This window comes from Pongo pygmaeus, chromosome 10, assembly GCF_028885625.2.
Source record: "Pongo pygmaeus isolate AG05252 chromosome 10, NHGRI_mPonPyg2-v2.0_pri, whole genome shotgun sequence".
NCBI lineage: Eukaryota > Metazoa > Chordata > Mammalia > Primates > Hominidae > Pongo > Pongo pygmaeus.
The window spans coordinates 84,258,082-84,280,747 of record NC_072383.2 but is presented as its reverse complement, the minus strand read 5'-3'; the positions used below and the strand labels follow the sequence as shown (position 1 = coordinate 84,280,747).

General features: G+C 35.6%; 1 protein-coding gene across 1 annotated transcript in view; it reads left to right on the top strand.

Annotated features, from left to right (window-relative positions):
* Positions 1 to 22,666, top strand: part of MGAT4C (MGAT4 family member C) — a 294,930-nt gene that overhangs the window by 202,186 nt on the left and 70,078 nt on the right. The window contains exon 2 of the mRNA XM_054442449.2: positions 17,759 to 17,808. The gene's annotated coding sequence lies outside the window, so the exon portion shown is untranslated. The remainder of the gene's footprint in view (positions 1 to 17,758; positions 17,809 to 22,666) is intronic.

Genomic DNA, 22,666 nt, shown 5'->3' with positions numbered 1-22,666 from the left:
ATGTGTTCTCATTGTTCAGCTCCTACTTATGAGTGAGAACATGTGGTGTCTGGTTTTCTGTTCTTGGGTTAGTTTGCTGAGAAGGATGGTTTCCAGCTTCATCCATGTCCCTGCAAAGAACATGAACTCATCCGTTTTTATGGCTACATAGTATTCCATAGTGTATATGTGACATATTTTCTTTATCCAGTCTATCACTGATGGGCATTTGGGTTGGTTCCAAGTCTTTGCTATTGTGAAAAGTGCCACAATAAACATACGTGTGAGTGTTATCTTTATAGTAAAATGATTTATAACACTTTGGGTATATACCCAGTAATAAGGTTGCTGGGTCAAATGGTATTTCTGGTTATAGATCCTTGAGGAATTGCCACACTGTCTTCCACAATGGCTGAACTAATTTACACTCCCACAAATAATGTAAAAGCGTTCCTATTTCTCCATATCGTCTCCAGCATCTATTGTTTTCTGACTTTTTAATGATCACCATTCTAACTGGCATGAGATGGTATTTCATTGTGGTTTTGATTTGCATTTTTCTAATGACCAGTGATGATGAGCTTTTTTTCATATATTTTTAGGCTGCATAAATGTCTTCTTTTGAGAAGTGTCTGTTCATATCCTTCACCCACTTTTTGATGTGGTTGTTTTTTTTCTTTTAAATTTGTTGAAGTTCTTTGTAGATTCTAGATATTAGCCCTTTGTCAGGTGGATAGATTGCAACAATTCTCTCCCATTCTTTAGGTTGCCTGTTCACTCTGATAAAAGTTTCTTTTGCTGTGCAGAAACTCTTTAGTTTAATTAGATCCCATTTGTCAATTTTGGCTTTTATTGCCATTTCTTTTGGTGTTTTAGTCATGAAGTCTTTGCCATGCCTATGTCCTGAATGGTATTGCCTAGGTTTTCTTCTAGGGTTTTTATGGTTTTAGGTTGTACATATAAGTATTTAATCCATCTTGAGGTAATTTTTGTATAAGGTGTAAGGAAAGGATCCAGTTTCAGTTTTCTGAATATGACTAGCCAGTTTTCCCAACACCATTTATTAAATAGGGAATCTTTTCCCCATTGCCATTTTTTTTTCAGGTTGTCAAAGGTAAGATGGTTGCAGATGTGTGGTGTTATTTCTAAGGCCCCTGTTCTGTTCCATTGGTCTATATATCTGTTTTGGTACCAGTACAATGCTGTTTTGGTTACTGTAGACTTGTAGTATAGTTTGAAGTCAGGTAGCATGATGCATCCAGCTTTGTTCTTTTTGCTTACGATTGTCTTGGCTATATGGGCTCTTTTTTGGTTCCATATGAAATTTAAAGTAGTTTTGTCTGATTCTGTGAAGAAACTCAGTGGTACCTTGATGGGGATAGCATTGAATCTATAAATTAATTTGGGCAGTATGGCCATTTTCACGATATTGATTCTTCCTCTCCCTGAGCAAGGAATGTTTTTTCATTTGTTTGTGTTATCTCTTATTTCCTTGAGCAGTGGTTTGTAGTTCTCCTTGAAGAGGTCTTTCATATCCCTTGTAAGTTGGATCCGTAGGTATTTTATTCTTTTTGTAGCAATCGTGAATGGGAGTTCACTTATGATTTGGCTCTTTGTTTGTCTGTTATTGGTGTATAGGAATGCTTGTAATTTTTGCACATTGACTTTGTATCCTGAGACATTGCTGAAGTTGCTTATCAGCTTAAGGAGATTTGGGGCTGAGACTATGGGGTTTTCTAAATATACAATCATGTCATCTGCAAACAGAGGCAATTTGACCTCCTCTTTTCCTAATTGAATACCTTTATTTCTTCCTCTTGCCTGATTGCCCTGACAAGAACTTCCAATACTATGTTGAAAAGGAGTGCTGAGAGAGGGCACCCTTGTCTTCTCCCATTTTTCAAAGGAAATGCTTCCAGTTTTTGCCCATTCAGTATAATATTGACTGCCAGTTTGTCATAAATAGCTCCTATTATTTTGATATACATTCTATCAGTACCTAGTTTATTGAGAGTTTTTAGCATGAAGGAGTGTTGAATGTTGTCGAAGTCCTTTCCTGCATCTATTGAGATAATCATGTGGTTTTTGTCATTGGTTCTGTTTATGTGATGGATTATGATTATTGATTTGTATATGTTGAACCAGCCTTGCATCCCAGGTATGAAGCCAACTTGATGGTGATGGATAAGCTTTGATGTGCTGCTGGATTCAGTTTGCCGGTATTTTATTGAAGATTTTTTCATGTATGTTCATCAGGGATATTGGCCTGAAATTTTCTTTATTTGTTGTGTCTCTGCTGTGTTTTGGTATTAGGATGCTGCTGGCCCATAAAATGAGTTAGGAAGGAGTCCCTCTTTATGTATTGTTTGGAACAGTTTCAGAAGGAATGATACCAGCTCCTCTTTGTACCTCCGGTATAATGCGGCTGTGAATCTGTCTGGTGATGGGCTTTTTTTGGTTGGTAGGCTATTAATTACTGCCTCAATTTCAGAACTTGTTATTGGTCTATTCAGGGATTCAACTTCTTCCTGGTATAGACTTGGGAGGGTGTATGTGTCCAGGAATTTATCCATTTCTTCTAGATCTTCTAATTTATTTGTGTAGAGGTGTTTATAGTATTCTCTGATGATGGTTTGTATTCCTGTGGGATCAGTGGTGATATCCCCTTAATCATTTTTTATTGCATCTTTTTGATTCTTCTCTCTTTATTAATCTGGTTAGTGGTCTATTTTGTTGATCCTTTCAAAAAACCAGCTCCTGGATTTATTGATTTTTTGAAGGGATTTTGTGTCTCTATCTCCTTCAGTTCTGCTCCGATCTCAGTTATTTTTTGCCTTCTGCTAGGTTTTGAATTTGTTTGCTCTTGCTTCTCTAGTTCTTTTTAATTTTGATGTTAGGGTGTCAATTTTAGATCTCTCCTGCTTTCTCTTGTGGCAGTTAGTGCTATAAATTTCCCTCTATATGCTGTTTTAAATGTGTCTGAGAGATTCTGGTACCTTGTGTCTTTGTTCTCATTGGTTTCAAAGAACATCTTTATTTCTGCCTTCATTTCATTATTTACCCAGTAGTCATTGAGGAGCAGGTTGTTCAATTTCCATGTAGTTGTGCAGTTTTGCGTGAGTTTCTTATTTTATTTTATTCCTTTTTTTTTTTTTTTTTGAGACGTAGTCTCGCTCTGTTACCCAGGCTGGAGTGCAGTGGCATGATCTTGGCTCACTGCAAGTTCCACCTCCCAGGTTCATGCCATTCTCCTGCCTCAGCCTCCCAAGTAGCTGGGACTACAGGTTGAGTGAGTTTCTTAAACCTGAGTTCTAATTTGATTGCACTGTGGTCTGAGAGACTGTTTGTTACGATTTCCATTCTTTTGCATTTGCTGAGGAGTGTTTTACATCCAAATATGTGGTCAATTTTAGGATAAGTGTGATGAGGTGCAGAGAAGAATGTATATTCTGTTGATTTGGGGTCCAGAGTTCTGTAGATGTATATTAGCACTGCTTGGTCCAGAGCTGAGTTCAATTCCTGAATATCCTTGTTAATTTTCTGTATTGTTGATCTGTCTAATATTGATGGTGGGGTGTTAAAGTATTCCACTATTATTTTGTGGGAGTCTAAGTCTCTTTGTAGGTCTCTAAGAACTTGCTTTATGAATCTAGGTGCTCCTGCACGGGTGCATATATATTTAGAATAGTTAGCTCTTCTTGTTGCATTGATAACTTTACCATTATGTAATGCCCTTCTTTGTCTCTTTTGATCTTTGTTGGTTTAAAGTCTGTTTTATCAGAGACAAGGATTGCAACCGCTGCTCTTTTTTGCTTTCCATTTGCTTAGTAAATATTCTTCCACCCCTTTATTTTGAGCCTATGTGTGTCTTTGCATGTGAGATGGGTCTCCTGAATACAGCACGCCGATGGATCTTCTGAATACAGCACACCGATGGATCTTGACTCTTTATCCAGTTTTTCAGTCTGTGTCTTTTAATTGGGGTATTTAGCCCATTTACATTTAAAATTAATATTGTTATGTGTGAATTTTATCCTGTCATTATGATGCTAGCTGGTTATTTTCCCCATTAGTTGATGCAGTTTCTTCATAGTCTCAGTGGCCTTTACAATTTGGTATGTTTTTGCAGTGGCTGGTACTGCTTGTTCTTTTCCATGTTTCGTGCTTCCTTCGGGAGCTCTTGTAAGGCAGGCCTGGTGGTGACAAAATCTCTCAGCATTTGCTCATTTGCGAAGGATTTTATTTCTCCTCCACTTATGAAACTTAGTTTGGGTGAATATGAAATTCTAGGTTGAAAATTCTTTTCTTTAAGCATGTTGAATACTGGCCCCACTGTCTTCTGGCTTGTAGGATCTCTGTAGAGAGATCCGCTGTTAGTCTGATGGGCTTCCCTTTGTGGGTAACCCGACCTTTCCCTCTGGCTGCTCTTAACATTTTTTCCTTCATTTCAACCTTGGTGAATTTGACGATTATGTGTCTTGGGGTTGCTCTTCTTGAAGAGTATCTTTGTGGTGTTCTATCTATTTTCTGGATTTTGAGTGTTGGCCTGTCTTGCTAGGTTGGGGAAGTTCTCCTGGATAATATTCTGAAGAGTGTTTTCCAACTTGGTTCCATTCTCCCTGTCACTTTCAAGTATACTGATCAAATGTAGATTTGGTCTTTTCACCTAGTCCCATATTTCTTCAAGGCTTTGTTTGTTCTTTTTCATTATTTTTTCTCCAAACTTGTCTTCTCACTTTATTTTATTGAGTTGATCTTCAATCTCTGATATCCTTCCTTCTGCTTAATCAATTCGGCTATTGATACTTGTGTATGCTTCATGAAGTTCTCGTGCTGTGTTTTCAGCTCCATCAGGTCATTTATGTTCTCTAAACTGGTTATTCTAGTTAGCAATTCATCTAACCTTTTTTCAAGGTTCTTAGCTTCCTTGCATTGGGTTAGAACATGCTCCTTTAGCTTGCAGGAGTTTGTTATTACCCATCTTCTGAAGCCTACTGCTGTCAATTCGTCAAACTCCTTCTCTGTCCAGTTTTGTTCCCTTGCTGGTGAGGAGCTGTGATCCTTTGGAGGAGAAGAGGCATTCTGGTTTCTGGAATTTTCAGCCTTTTTGCGCTGGTTTCTCCTCGTCTTCGTAGATTTATCTACTTTTGATCTTTGATATATTTGATCTTGATGCTATCCCTTTCTGTTTGTTAGTTTTCCTTCTAACAGTCAGGACCCTCTGCTGCAGGTCTGCTGGAGTTTGCTGGAGGTCCACTCCAGACCATGTTTGCCTGGGTATCACCAGCAGTGGCTGCAGAATAGCAAAGATTGCTGCCTGTTACTTTCTCTGGAAGCTTCCTCACAGAGGGGCACCTGCCAGATGCCAGCCAGAGCTCTACTATATGAGGTGTCTGTTGGCCTCTACTGGGTGGTGTCTCCCAGTCAGGATACATGGGGGTCAGGGACCCACTTGACGAGGCCATCTGTTCCTTAGCAGAGCTGGAGTGCTGTGCTGGGAGAGCCACTGCTCTCTTCAGAGCTGTCAGGCAGGGAAGTTTAAGTCTGCTGACGCTGTGCCCACAGCCGCCCCTTCCCCGGGGTGCTCTGTCCCAGGGAGGTGGGGGTTTTATCTATAGGTCCCTGACTGAGGCTGCTGCCTTTTTTTCAGAGATGCCCTGCCCAGAGAGGACAAATCTAGAGAAGCAGTCTGAACACAGTGGACTTGCTGAGCTGTGGTGGGCTTCACCCGGTTCAAACTTCCTGACGACTTTGTTTACTCTGTGAGGGTAAAACTGCCTACTCAAGCCTCAGTAATGGCGGACGCCCCTCCCCTCACCAAGCTCGAGCATCCCAGGTCGACCTCAGACCACTGTGCTGGCAGCGAGAATTTCAAGCCAGTGGATCTTAGCTTGCTGGGCTCCATGGGGGTGAGACCTGCTAAGCCAGTCCACTTGGCTCCCTGATTTCAGCCCCCTTTCCAAGGGAGTGAACAATTCTTTCTAGCTTGTATTCCAGGCACCATTGGGGCATGGAAAAACAAAAAAAACAAAAAAAACTCCTGCAGTTACCTCGGTGTCTACCCAAACTGCCGCCGAGTTTTGTGCTTGAAACCCAGGGCACTGGTGGCATAGGCACCAAGGGAATCTCCTGGTCCGCAGGTTGTGAAAATCATGGGAAAATCACAGTATCTGGGCTGGAGTGCACCGTTCCTCAAGGCACAGTCCCTCACGGCTTCCCTTGGGTAGGAGAGAGAATTTCCCAACCCCTTGCACTTCCCAGGTGAGGCGATGCCCCACCCTGCTTCGGCTTGCCCTCCTTGGGCTGCATCCACTGTCCAACCAGCCCAATAAGATGAACCAAGTACCTCAGTTGGAAATGCAGAAATAACCCACCTTCTGAGTCGATCTTGCTGGTTGCTGTAGACCAGAGCTGTTCCCATTCAGCCACCAGAGACAGTATCTGTCTCTTTTCTTGAAAGTGAAGCACCTGACCAAGGCTTTCTTCCTCTACTCTGTCACGAAGTTGAAAGCCCATATTGGGGATGAAAAAACTGGGTGAAATGATGGGCACAGGATTTCCTTCCTCCCTACATCTTCCCCCAAGAAGCATATGAAATTTCCCCTATTAGTTTCCAGAATGGAATTTTCCTGGCCAGCTCAGTCCCCCAGGAGCACCAAGAAATGTCTGCCTACCATGGGATTTTCTTATGATCTTTCTTCAAACCAAGGATTTCACTCCTTACAACTAATTCCTGAAAAAAGAAATGAGTCCACTTTTGGGCTGAATTCTACAGATAAATTTTCCTCTGAAGATACAGAATCTAAGCAATAAATGTTTCTATTTATTTTCTTCAGTCATTTTGTGCTATCTCTCTTAGATTTTAACAGCTACAAATTGAAAGATTATACACATTTGCTCAATGCGAGGGTTCATAAAATTTTAATTCCTAAGATATAATTTTATAATTAAATATTATTGATTAATTAGGATTGTATGAATTAATTATTTCTACTTTATTAGACCCCTTAGGTTGTATTTTATTGCAAGTATTGTATCATGATACGACTAAATAGCCAGCCATAAACATAAGCTATAGCAGGCATTTTGCATAATTAAACAACTAGATATATTTTAAACTGTGGAAGCCATTCTTTTCCTAACTCTTTATAAAACAATGTAAAAGTTGCTTGAACTTTTCCTAAATACTTTTATTGTTTACGTAAATAAACAAAAAATACTTGGAGGCCTCAGAAAATTCTATAATTGAAAAACAATTCTTTATCCTTTCAATGAAGTGACAATTTAGAAGAGGTCAGTCTACCTAGGGGCCTACCTTTGTGTGTCAGAAAGCTTAGTAGAGTCCTTGACCTACAAATAGATCTGTCATACCCCAAGTTCTTCACTTTTTTTGGAAAAACTGAAGTTCTAGTCCTCATTCATATTATACCTAACTAAATTATTCATAGTAGATAGCCATATTTGCATGTTTCCCTCTCTCCCTCCAAGAAATAACAAAAGAGAAAAAGTCTTGAAAGAAAATGCTTTCTGTCTTTTCTTAATCTTTCTGCCTTATTCCCGTTCTCATTCTGTATAAGATCTTTGTCTCTTATTCCTCTGGTTAGTTTCAGTGTGCTGACTTGTATTTTAAGGTAGACAGTGTGGGGTTGAAAACTTATCTTACACAGTGTTAGAGTCCTGTGTTAGGGGCTGCTGCTCTGGTGTTCTCGATAGAGAGGAAGGAGCAAGTGAAAGGAGCAAGAACCAAAGGGACAGAACCCTTCTCACTTTAGCTCCTTGTAATCAGCTACATTGAATTTCCCACTTCAACCTATGTAGCCTACTACATAGGTGCTAAAATATCTGCCTACTACAACCTATGTAGCCTCTGTCAACTATACAAGCCACTTCAGATTGAGGCTTTAAATATCCTTAGTTTTCCCTGATAGCAGGGATGTATCTTCCAAAAGGGAGAAAAGGGGTAGCCTGGGCTACCTGTATCTCACAGAGAACGCAGAAGACAGGTCAGTTTCCAACCAGCAGAAAGGAAACTGGAAACACTGGTCTGAGCCCAGCTCCTGCAGAGAACTATGGTTTCTTCGGAGAGGAGAAGAAAACAACAAAGGGATAATCAAATATTAAAACAAAGAGATGAATAAATGATGAAGAAAGGGCTAGTGTGAACATTAAGAAGACATGTTAAGGCTGGGTGTGGTGGCCTCATGCCTGTAATCCCAGCACTTTGGGAGGCAGAGGCAGGTGGATCACTTGAGGTCAGGAATTCAAGACTGGCCAACATGGAGAAACCCCATCTCTACTAAAAATACAAAAATTAGTCAAGTGTGGTAGCAGGAACCTGTAATCACAGCTACTCGGTTGGCCAAGGCACACAAGAATTGCCTGAACCTGGGAGGTGGAGGTTGCAGTAAGCTGAAATTATGCCACTGAAGACCAGCCTAGGAGACAAAGTGAGACTCTGTTCTGAAAAAAAAAACAAACAAATAAAAAACAAAAAACATGTTAGATCTTTCAGGTATATGGAACGTTGTGGCATATGAATTAAATAAGATGTTGGTGTAAAATGTTATATTCTTTAAATCTACTTATATTCCTAAAAAAATGTGCATATCTTTGTAAATGCTTTGTATACATGTAAGACCATTGATTAGTAAGATTGGAATTTGGGAGAATTTGAGGGTAAAACTTGAAAAAAACAAGAATTTTTACATCTAAAGGACAGATAAAATAATAAATTAGATGTTCAAGCATGTGTTGTTGGAGTTGAATTGACTCTTACTTTTTTACTAAAATCATAGAAACACCATGTCAACAAAAGAGAGAAAGACATTTTTCTACATTATATACCATGAATTAATTTCATTTCAAACCTAGAAGACATATATATGTTGCCTTGGATAAGTTACCAAATCTTTTAGGATTTCATTTCTCAATAAAAAAGATAAAGTTAATATCACAAATTGTTATACTTGCTTCATAAGACTATTGTATGAGTCGATGACAATAATATGCTTAAAGCATTTCCCAATTTTAAAGAACTGTAAATTGTAAGGCATAATTAACTATAAGCTTCTTTGAATATTATATAAACTACTAGGGAAACATTTTTTACTATTAGCATAATATTGAGTTCATTTTTCTTGCTGAAAGAAGTCATGAGAGGAACTTGAACATTTTATTTGGCAGACTGTAAAATATTTTATAGATTTTTGGAGATTTATACCACTTACACAACTACTCAAAGAAATGACCAGAAAGAAAACTGTCATCTTTCTGGTGAGGCTTTTTAATTTGATTGCATTATCTCTTTCTAGCAGATTTATTATAGTGTTTATATGCATGAGTGTTATAAAATAATATTACAGTTTTCTGGCCAATTTAGGTCATGAAATACCATTAACAACTGAAATATGTAGATACAAAAAGTATTCACTGTGTTAATTAAATGTACATTTTATTTACTGTCTCTTTTCTCTTATAAAAATCTAAGCAAAAGTTTATTTAATCATTAAGCCAAGAAGTGTGGCAATGTAGGTTAAAATCTAGATTTAAAAAGCCTTTACATTTAAGTAAATCTATAATAATATGTTATTTGAGACATCCAGAAACAACTGCCAAATCAAAATTAGTTTCTTAAATAGCAGTGTATAGAAGTCAAAGTTCTGTCTGCTATAGAAATCTTGCTGAATTAAAGTATTTCCCTTAAAAGCTCCAATTAGTGGGAAAATGTTATATGAATTTATTATGCTAGTCATTTAGCAAACAATTATTGAAGATCTACTGTATTCCAAACACAAAAATGGCATGCTATGATTTCTGCCCTTGAGGTTACAGCATTGGGTAGATACTGGCATTCACACAAAGATTGCACTAAGATGGACTTAGTCCTCTAATTGTAGTCCCAAGAAGAGAGAGAGACCAATATTGCTATAGGGGTCACAGCCATTCCTGCAGAGGTGACAGTTAATCAAAGCATTGTCTAGGAAAATGGAATATATGTTCAAAGTCACTGAAGCATGAAAGCTCACATAAAATGTGTTTGGAAAATGGCAGGTAGTTCAGTGTAGTTGCAGGATAGAACTATTGGTGGGAGTAAAATATATGGCTAAGAAATGTATTTATTCAAACAATGAGAAAACCAATAAAGGAATCAGAAACAAGAGGGATCTGACCAGAATTCCCTTTTGGCAGCAGAGTTTCATTCACTTACATAATTGGATAGAAATGTACTGAAAAGACCAAAATGGTAGATACTATGACAGCCCAGGAATTTGAGGATGCAGTGAGCCATGATTGTGCCAGTGCGCTCCAGCCTGAACCACAGAGCTAGACACTGTCTCTAAAAAAGAAAATAATTATAATTAGTAAAAGAGTTTACATAATTTTAGAAATACATTATTATGGAATCTGAAAATTTCAAAAATTTTGAGGTCTAAAGGATATAAAAGAAATTTTTTTAATAAAAATAAGTTCAACTAGTTTGATATTAGCTTTAAAAAAAATTACTTTGATTTTAAAATCGAGGAAATACAGAAATATTTTCTCCAATATTAGGATGTTTACTTTCCTACTTAACTTTACATTTTTATTGTATCACTTTAAATAGATCATTCATTCATTAAAAAGTTAGGAAACAACAGATGCTGGAGAGGATGTGGAGAAATAGGAATGCTTTTACACTGTTGGGAGTGTAAATTAGTTCAACCATTGTGGAAGACAGTGTGGCCATTCCTCGAGGATCTAGAACTAGAAATACCATTTGATCCAGCGATCCTATTACTGGGTATATACCCAAAGGATTATAAATAATGCTACTATAAAGACACATGCACACATATGTTTATTGCGGCACACTATTCACAGTGGCAAAGACCTGGAACCAACCCAAATGTCCATCAATGATAGACTGGATTAAGAAAATGTGGCATGTATACACCGTGGAATACTATGCAGCCATAAAAAAGGATGAGTTCATGTGCTTTGCAGGGACATAGATGCAGCTGGAAACCATCATTCTGAGCAAACTACCACAAGAACAGAAAACCAAACACCGCATGTTCTCACTCATAGGTGGGAATTGAACAATGAGAACACGTGGACACAGGGCGGGGAATATCACACACTGGGGCCTGTCAGGGGGTGGAGGGCTGGAGGAGGGATAGCATTAGGACAAATGCCTAACGTACATGACAAGTTAATGGGTGCAGCAAACCAACATGGCACATGTATACATATTTAACAAACCTGCAGGTTGTGCACATGTACCCTAGAATGTAAAGTATAATTAAAAAATAAAAATAAATAGATCATTCATTTCACATACTGCATGCTTTTTAAGCTCAAATAATAGTTTTTTCAAACTGACATAAAATTTAGCTAATAATAGAGCTAACAAGTTAATGGCAAAATAAAGGCTTTAGTGAGTACAGAACGCATTAAAATTATCCAGAAGAATGCCTGGAATAATTTTGTTTTAACTTGTTGGAACTAGTGGTATAGTCAAGCCATTGAAGAGTAACAACTAGCAACTATTTTACTTAGCTAGAGAGTATCAATGAATGGCTACTTTTCTCTGAAAATGACTATCTGCTCCACTTGTGATTGCATAGCCTGGAAGCTGATGCCAAGGAGTCAGGCAAATGAACTGGATAACAGGGGAATGAAAAAAGAGCTGAGGCTGAAAGAGAGAATGAAGATGTGAAAAGATACTTGAATCATAAGTAAAGATCAAATGAAAACAAGATACTATTCTCCCTTTACCCTCACCCATTTTAGGATGGTAAAGATTTAAAAAGTTTGAAGCATCCAGCTGCCAGTTGAGTGTCAGAAAAAAAAAATCCTTATATGTTTGTGGTAATATTATATTAACATGAGTATTCGGTGTTGATCCTTTCCATACATGGAAATCACATGCTTTTCTGTGACAAAGAGTAAATAGACAAATCAATTAAAGACCAGGGATTAGATAATTCTTGTAGACAGGGATAGTGTTCTTTTGTCAGTCATTCTAAGTTCCATCATCCTCAACATCACTTATATGATTTATGGTTTAGAGACTTTTGATATTAATGTATTTACTCATGTGGTTCTCCTTATCAGGAATGTCCTTTTGTTTCTTTTGTCTAATGTACAATTTCAACTCATATATTCTCTAGTCACTTAATATTTCACATTTGGCATTATTTTTACACATATATCTTATTCCCTCAAATAGACGGTTAACTCTCTGAAGCCCAGAAATTAATCTTAGGCATTTTAGTATCACTCAATTTCTAACACAGTGCTTTATGTAAATTTATGATTAGTAGCTGTAGTTTGAATAAATCATCACTCTTACCCCAAGCCTTGTTGAGGCTTATTATGTTAGAATGTGTTGGAAGCTACTGATAAAAATGAAAAATATGCAAATCTTTCAACAAAAACTTACTGAATATTTACTGCTTGTCAACAGTGTGCAAGACTCTGGGGATACAATTTTGCACAAAATAGAAAGGGTCTTATGTTCTAAAAGATCAGAAAGATGTTAAATAATCACACTCCTTAATATTTCATTAAAAATTGAAATAAGTTTGCTGAAGAAAAGAGAAACCGTTTCAAGGAGTTTTAAATTCTAGATTCTTTAGTGAAGGAAAATTCTCCTTTAAAACCAAGATGTTTTTTCTGATTATGCACTAAATACATTTCTCCAGAAATTATTTTCATCCAAATGAGAGACCCACACTTCACTCATGGTGGACCTATGAACTAGATAAACCTAATAGACAGAAACCCACTGTGTTTCTGGCTTTTGTTGTCATTGTTTTATTTTGTTTTTTTTAAGCTAATTTATTCATTATTTTTAATTATAAACAATGGATATATTTATCTTGCAAAACATGATGTTTTAAAATGTATATACATTGTGAAATGGCCACATTGAGCTAATTAACATATGCATTACTTCACATGCTTATCATTTTACAGTCTTAACAATTTTCAAGTATACAATATGCTGTTATTAACTATAGTCACTGTGTTGTACAGTACATCTCTTGAACTTATTTCTCCTATCTAACTGAAATTGTATAACCTTCAAAGAACATCTTTCTATCTCCACACCTCCATTCCTGCCCGTGGTAACTACTATCCTACTCTCCTTTACTTTTATGAGTTCAGCTTTTTTATAATAACTCCCACATGCTAGTGAGAACATGTGATATCTGTCTCTTTGTGCTTGGTTTAATTCACTTAGCACAATATCCTCTGGGTTCATCCATGATGTGGCAAATTACAGGATTCCCTTGTTTTTAAGACTGAATAGTTTTTCTTTATCCATTTATCTATTGCTGGACACTTGGGTTGACTCCATATCTTGGCTATTATGAAGAGTGCTGCAATAAACATGGGAGTGCAGGTATCGCTTTGACATACTGATTTCATTTCATTTGATTATATATCCAGTAGCGGGATGGCTAGATTATAAGGTAGTTCTTTTTTTTAATTTTTGATAAACTATCATACTGTTTTCCATAGCGGCCGTACTAATTTACATCCCCACCATCAGTGTACATGGTGTTCCCTTTTTCTCCATATCCTCCCCAACACTTATTTTTCACCTTTTTTTATAATAGCCATTCTAACAGGGGTCAGGTGATAACTCATCATGAATTTTACTTGCATTTCTCTGGTAATGAGTGAAGCTGAGCATTTTTTATGTCTATACCTGTTGGTCATTTTATGTTTTCTTTTGAGAAATGTTTATTCCTGTCCTTGGCCCATTTTTAATTGGGCCATTTGTTTTCTTGCTTATAGTTTGTTTGAGTTCCTTATACATATAGAATACTAATTTAGGAGATACATGGTTACAATTTTTTTGCCATTTTGCAGGCTATCTTTTTGTTTTATCCATTGTTTCTCTTGCTGTTTAGAGCTTTCTAATTTGATATAATCCCATTTGTCTATTTTTTGTTTTGGTTTTCTATGCTTTTGGGGTCTTAATCTCCCCCAAAAAGTCATTGTCCAGACCAATATTATAGAGATTGTGCCCTGTGTTTATGTCTTTGAAAGGGGGGTCTTAGAACACTTTCTCTGCTTGCTTTTCTGTGTTTGAATACTGCCCAGGGGATACTCAGCTCCAGTGTCATAGATGAGCCTACACAAAATTCTTAGTTCAGCTAAGGCAAGTCATGCCCAACCAAGGGACAGAACATCCTGCCTTTTAAGTTAGAAGTGTCCAAAAATTATTAATTTGTCTCTTAGTCACCTCATCTACACACACACACACAAAAAGACAAATACTCAGCTAATGGTTTTCCAATGTTCCAGTCACCAAAGCTTCTTGTATATATTTATGTTAAAAAAAAGTCATTGTGGCAAATCACCTCATTTAAAAGTCAGATTGAACACATGGGCATTCACATGTGTAGGCTGAGGCATATTGGCAAGGAATTGACACTCGTACTTCCCCAAAGATCTTCCGCTTTGCTTGGCTGACTCTGCAACTCCAATAAAGTGCAGCCAGACTCCAGTAAAAGAAATAAAGTGAACACTTTGCCTCCTAGTACCTTTGCTGCCGTTTGCATTTCACCACTCTGCTTATAGAGATGAAATCTATTACTCGGCAGGCACCGCTTGCACAGATGAAAGATAAATTTTTCTTCCAGATGGGACAGATCAGCAAGACTCATAAAATATTAATGATGAAAGCTCTGGGAATTATATATATCCCTGACCATAGGTTTCTCTTGACAGTGAAGAACTATCAGTTTAACCCATTTTTTTCTGTAAGATTCCCATCAAGAATTATATAAAGGGAAAATAATACATGATTTAAGATTCAGATGAGTATAGATTTGAGGGAAATGTTATCTTTCTGTCTTTCATTTTCTTTCATGTTTTGTATTCCCAATCTGCAATACATTTTGCTGAGTGATGTAGTGTGGTCAGTTTAATTCTTGAAGCTGTTAATGTGCTCATGAAGGAAACTGCTTTTATGAGAATAATACAGGAAGTATGCATTTCTTATTATTTAATTGAACATACAATTTAGCAATACCAGACATTTATATGATTGAAATTGTTTATCTCAAAATTAGAAATTCATTGTATGTGTATTCAAAATATATATATTAATGTAGAATTTCACTTTCACTTGTCAGGTTTTGTTATGTTGAAAACTTTTCTATAACCATTACGAATCAACAATAATTTTTAGGTTACTATCTTTGTAGAAGGCTTGGTCACTTACCTTTCTTTTTCTTTAAGGAAAAAATTTTGGGCCCTCTTTTTGAGGCAGCAAATCAATTACCATTAATCTGAAATATTTTAAACGTATTTTCACTTTACACAGAAACAAAGTTTACATTATAAAATCTAAAAATGATAGAAATGTATAATTATTTTATGGCAACCTGATTCATTGTATTATATTACATATATTTAGGAACATATATTTAAGTATCTATGAGATATTTGAATATTAGAAATTTCTTGAAAATAATAAAATACTTCTATTAGCCAATTTATAGAAAATTCTATATGAAATATATCTCCAATTGTTTTAAAAACTCTGAAATATTTTATGCTAGCACAATTATTTGCAACATGACTCAAAATATTTTTCATCATGCTATAGAGTAATAGTACAAAAAACTAACCATTTTAACAATAATGCTTCAGAAAGGAGACAGTCACACAAAAATGGATCCAAAATCAACTAAATTATATCTATTATAATTCTATCTAATACTAATTAGATATATAGTACTATCTAATACTATGTATCTAATATAATTCTATTATTCACATTGAAGATACCACCTAATTTGTTAAATATTAATAATTAGAAAACTAAAATATTCTTTTTCATTCATACTCTTTTTCTACCTAAATAGAACACATTCTTATAATTATTTTGATTTGATAACAAAATATTTACAAAAATTAATATATAATTTAATTTAACCAGATGAAATTATCTTTGCTTAATTACTTTTTATTTAATTGAATATCTGGCTTAATATATATCTCTTCTCAGGTACATGGTATTTTTCATCAGTGTCTATGAGAAATTATCAGCCAAATATAAACTTCATAAATCACTAATGGGATTCTAAGGTCCTGTACCTACAGTGTGTTAAAGTTTCTAGTTGATGATAGCCATACAAAGATAAATAAGCAATTCCATTTTGTTCATCAGTCTTTCACAAAATTCATGAACTAGTTGTAAAAAATCAGATGCTGTTAAAATGTATCCTGAGTTATATTTAAAGGCACATCACTAGTAAGTAGAGTCAAAAGACCCATTACAAGACTTCTGGCCATGAACATTGTTATAATATTTTCAAAACCAATGCTGTTTTTCCTGGTTGCCTGATCATCTGATGATCACCTCTAATGTTTAGATTCTCTTCATTGATGTTTCAAATGTATAATATTGAAAACATAAACTCCATAAACCAAACACCTTGCTGTGACCAAATACACAATGCTTGCATGGGATTCAACCGATTGTTGCTACAGCCTTCTGAATAACAAATTTCTTGGGATCTATATTTGGGTCTCTTTAAGTTCTGCTTTCTTTCTGCTCCATGCCAATGAATGAAATCTGGTTTTAGGTCCTAGCCTCTGTTCTGTGATATAACTAATTGGCTGTGAAGATAACTTCATGTTAAAAAAATGAGTTTATGTGACATGAGAATCCCAAAATACCTACTACTGTTTCAAACTGTCAGTCTCCAGTTGCAACTATTCTTGCTGTCTGTGGAAGCTACGGAAGAAGACAAAGAGGAAAGATGTGGAAATGCCAGTGGAGGTGTTGTTGACCACAGAAGCTGACCATGGCACATTTAAGTAGAGAGAGAAATACTGATGGAGATATCAGGAGAGCTGGAGGAATCTGTGCCTCAAGAGTATATAAATGTTCACAGTTGACTCTTGTCTGAAAGAATAATGTTTACATAACACCAAACTTTGAAAAACAGCATAATTGGTTCTACTCAGAGTTACTTAAATAGCCCAAAGTAGCACTGAGTTTTTAAAAATATAAATATATGTTTATGTATAGTGGTAAAAGACAATACAAAATAAGAATATATTTTCTCAAACTACCTTTGCTTAAAGAAAATACACATAATTTTAAAGGCATGTTATCTTTAGAGAATTTTATTCGCTTATTTATTGTTTTATACCTTCACAGTTTTCTTCTGAATACGCTTGTTAACACAGTCTGGCAGACATTCAACAGCAAACTGTGTTCCAGGCAATGAATTTATACTGTTGTAACAGGAACAATCTCTTGAATGTTGTAACCTTTTATATATGATGGAAAAATCAATAACATGGATAAATGTGTAACATACTAGCCTGTGCACCTTTTTGGTGAAGTGAAGTTCAGTGATACGAACTGAAGTACTTTCTTAAGGAAAATAACTTTATGCTTAAGTGGAATATTATAAAATATATTTATTTACTAACACAGACGTCAATAATAATATTAAAAGAGACTTATATGTGTGTATCTTTATATTGTGTTATATATAATTCAAATATTTAATTTGATACTTCAAATGAAAAATTTAACTTAATACAAAGGTATGTCTATTCTGTGATGTGCATACACAGATAAATTATGTTAAAATGTTTGGTCTATATTTTTCTGTCAATTTAGAAAGATTTTATAAATATGATCATAATGCAGTTAGATGGAAAATGGCAAGTTATTACAGAGAATACTTTTTATTTTACTTTTATCAGCAAGAAACCAGTGGGTTGTATTAGTAATATTAGACTTTCTTTTTTCCAGGGTATCAACGGTTTCTGTACAGCACAGATTATGACAGCGTCTTCCTTAAGGTGAGATTCTATGTCATTCATGGTAGTATTCTAAGGTACTACACTTTTTTTAATGTATTATCAAAAATATTTAATAAGTAAAATTGTCCTGGAGTAGCTAACATGCCTAAATTGAAAATATGTTCTCATCAATTTTATGTTATTTCTTCAATAGTGTTGTTTTCATGATAAACTCTAAACAACATTTCTTGAACATTTCTGAGTACAAGCCATGTAACTTGATACTTTGATTAAAACTTGGAAATGTGTTAACCATATAAGAAAATCAAGTTAGAGAACAACAGCAAAACATTCTAATACAACTAATACAATTAAGGCATCTCTCAGAGAGTGCACACACTTGTGCAGGTACACACATACACACACAGGCACACACACAGAGAGGATATTAATTAATATTAGTAACTTTCTCCTAAAATACAAAAACATTAGAATCTTACAATTCTCATAAGCCCTCCAGATTGTTGTGTTAATGAATAGTTTTGCTCTATCTTCTTTATTATTCCAGGAGTTAGCAATTTTTATTATTGTATTATAAGTTAATTATATGAGATTTACTCACACATTTACTACTCTTTCCCACCATTTCTTATCAGACTTTACACCTTATCTATCTGCTAAAAGTATATACTTTATCATTTCCTTTAGTAAAGAATTGTCAAGTTTTCTTTGTCTGAAAGTATTTTTATTTTACTCTTACTCATGAAAAATAATTTCCCCCATTGTGAATCTAGATTGTCAGTAATTTTGCTTGCACCACTGAATAGTTTATTATATTGCTTCCTGGATTCCATTTATTAATGAAAACTCAATTGTTTTCATTGTAAGAACTCAGACAGTTGTTACACCTGTTTGGGTAATTTGCATTTCTTCTTGCTGCTTTTAAAGTCTTCTCTTAATCTTTAGTGATCTAAAACTGCTTGTGATGTGACTGGATATATTATGTGTCCCACTTTAGATTTGTTAGCCTTCTTGAAACTGTCAATAGATGTTTCCAGCAATTCTGGAACTCCTCAGTCAGCATCTCCTTTAATGTAATATCTTCCATTTATTTATTTTCCATATCTCTTCCTTTTTTCACATCATTTCATTATTTATTACTTTGAATCTATATCCACTTCACTGATTTTATCTGCATTGCTGATATATTTTCATTTAATATTTTTTAATATTCTAATTTTTATTAGTATTTTTTCAAATATGACTTTAGGTTCATGAGGTACATATGCAGGTCTGTTACATGGGTGAACTGTGTGTCACTGTTGTTTGGTATATGAATGATCACATTCACTCAGGTAGCAAGCATAGTACCCGATTTAGTAGTTTTTCAACCCTCACTCCCTCCCTCCCACACTCTCTGCTCTAGTAGTCCCTGGTGTCTGTTGCTAATATCTTTATGTCCGTGTGTGCTCAGTGTTTAGCCCCCACTTATAACTGAAAACACAGAGTATTTGGTTTTCTGTTCCTTTGTTAATTCATTTAGGATAATGGCCTCCAGCAGCATCCATGTTGCTGCAAAGGACGTGATTTTGTTCTTCTTTATGGTGACAGAGTATTCCATTTGTGTTAAGAAATTCTGTTTGAGTCTTTTAAAAATTTAGTCATCTTTTTTTTCTTGTTCTTATGTTCAATGCAAGTTTCTATTTTATTTGTGACTCTATTTATATTCTGCATTGTTCATGATCAGTTTCACTCATGGAATATTATTTTCCATGTGTGTGTTTTTGCTGTTGTTTTAACTATGATTGCACACACATAAAATGTTATTTATGAAAATTCTTTGAGGCAAGACTTGAAGTTCTACTGTTAAATTTTTTGCTCCTGCCAATCGCTAAGGGGCAATATCAACCCAAGACCAATTTTATACTAACTGCTTTGCTTTCGGTTTTTGAGCAAACAAATAGCATGAATTCATTCAGATCTCAGATCTTTAATAAGGATAAGTTCTTAGTTTTGGTTTTATTTTCTCCAGGCAGCACTCAGGAATGAATATTTCTTTTCAGACCCTTTTTCGCCGTGAGGTTTGTTTCTCATTTTATGAGGGAGAGCGTTTTTTATCATACTTTCCACTATGGGTGGGCCACAAGGTTTATCTCCTGCATTCTCTTCATCACGAAGCAGTCAAAATGTAATCTCAAACATTCTAAGGTTTGGTAGGAATTTTCACACAGGAAGCTGGCTTTAGTGATTACATCACCTCTCAGGGTTTCTGCTTTTATTATTATCTTAGTATTTGTAGAATTTTTTCTTTCTCGCAAAATGAAAGATTCTTATAATGTACGTACACGTGTGTGTATGTAATTTTATTGTAATTGTTTTTTCATCAGTAAGTTTACTCTGGTTAGATAGATTCAATATGCACGCTTGAAGCAGAAAAGTAAGTGTTTTTGATTTCTAAAGATGCTAATACTCGATTCTTTACATTTTGTGGACAGTCACGAAGAAAAAATTATAGTGATTTCTCTTTATAAACAACTGCTATGCCCAGAATAAAGAAATGTTGCAGAAAAAAAGTGCAGCAATTCCTAAACATTTTGCTTTCAGAAAATCAGTTTCTTGAGAATTATTAAGGACTCCAAAGGGCTTTGTTTTGGGGATTTTCATCTATTAATATTTGCTTTATTGTAAACTAAAATATAAATTTTAAAATATTTATTTTCTCTACCACTAAGAATAAACCGATTATCTGTAACAGAAATAGTATATTTTTATGAAAAATAACTGCATTTTTTGAATGAAACAAAAATTAATGAGAAGTTTAGCAGTGCTTTGTATTTTCGCTAATCTCTTTCATGTATGATTTAATAGAAAACTCTATAGAAGACTGCTGGAGTGTCGTACCTGCTACTGTATCCACTCTATTTTGATATCAAACATCATGTAGCCTTTGAAAACCTTCACTGTGTATTGTGACAGAATGAGAATTAAGACAAATAATATCTTAGTATCATTGTGGAAATAGGTTTGATCTTGCAGTTGTTCTCGAAAGTTGCTTGGGATCCCCAGGAGACCCCAATTCACACTTTGAAAACTACTGACTTAATAGCTTACAACAGTTTGCCCCATGAGTCTATAGGTTGCGTGGGTAATTCTACTGAACCTGGTAATTCAATCTGGGCTGGACTTGACTCATCTTACACAGCTTACTAATGTGTTTCTAGTCAGCTATTGGGTTGTCTAAAGGCTGGCTGCTCTAGAATGATCTTGGCTAAAATGATTAGGACCTCACTCCATGTAAACTCTGTACCTCTACCAAAAATGCCTTGGTCTGCTTCCGTGGCAGTCAGGGAAGGGTTTCACAAGGGAGAGTTGAAGTATAAAATGACTCTTGAGTCCTAGGCTTAATATTGTAGGCTGTCAGTTCTACTGCATTCTTTTGGTGCAAACATATTAAAAAGTCAGCTTGAACTCATGAGTGGGGAACAGATTTCATTTCTTGATGGGAGAGGTTACAAAGTCATACCAGAAATGGGGTACATACAAAGCATGAACAATACAAGACATTGTGTCAATCAGTCTTCCACAGCATCTTATATTCTCAACACAGAAACAAGGTAAAGTTTTCTTTCCTCATCTTCAAATGATTTAACTCCATTGTGGATACTATAGAAATCTGCAGGGATATGTTAAGAAGTAATACTGCTGTCACCTAAAATTCATTAGTTTTGGCTCTACACTGCAAATGCTCAGGTAAAACCATAACCTTGGATATAACCAGGCCTTGAGAGACAGGATCACACTAATAACATACATGATAAATTGATACTGATGACAATATTAACATTACTAATTTTTTAATTCACAATAAAAATTATAAATATTACTTGAGATGGAATTTTGTGTGGAAATAATCAGCAAAATCTCTCACTATAGTCAAGTAACACCAAGCATGTTATGAATATGCTGTCATTAATTCACTTTTACAGAGACAAGAAATGAACAAAATACGTGTTTGAGCACATTTCCTCCTTACACATAGACAAATATAGAAATCAGATTGTTGTTGTTCTCTGATTATCAAAATAGACAGTAGGAGATCAGATAAGTAAAAATTTAATAACATCAAGCTAAGAAAGCTGTATTTAGTGATAAAAATTTGGGGGTTTTGTTTTTGTGTTTTCTTTTTCTAACAGAATGGAAAATGCTTAAAGCATTTCTCTCCACCTCAAAGATAATCACACATTAAGAGGAGAAATACCAAAATTGTATAGCTTGGCTCCCTTTCCTCTGGATCAGATGTTACATGTTCCTCAAATGTCTAGAGTCATGCAAGTAATGTAAATGAGTGACATAGTTCAGCAGTAAAATGTGAAGTACTTGTGGAGAGAGAGGAGTGTAGGCAACTAGGATAAGCCTTCCTGATATAAATAGTATTAGCTTTTACTTAGGTCCAGCCAATCGCTGCAATGTAGGAATGAAGATCCATTATTACTATATATTTTGATTTTAAAAACAAAAGAAGGTTGTCTCAGTAAGATGCCTGACCAGACACACCCAGGAGGAACATCTGCCACCAAGTGACTGAGACATAGGGAAAACTGGTGCACTATGAGCAGATCTTCAGAGGGAAGGCATTGAGGGTGGACAGAAGGAGGACACAGACCCTGGGCTGAAGGAGGAGGAGGCTAGGAACACTGAACGGGACTACCATGCACCACAACTTATTCCTGGCCCCCAACAACTCTTGGGGAAGGGGTGGATTGAACATGTGAGGAGCAACCTGCCCTCACCGTGAACCTCTGGAATCCTGGCAACCTGAGATACCACCACACCCATGGACACTTGAGCTGGCAGGGAAAGCTGTGTAGAGAGTTGATAGGAGCAGGACTCTGTCCTGTGCTGAACTCAGGGGGTATGG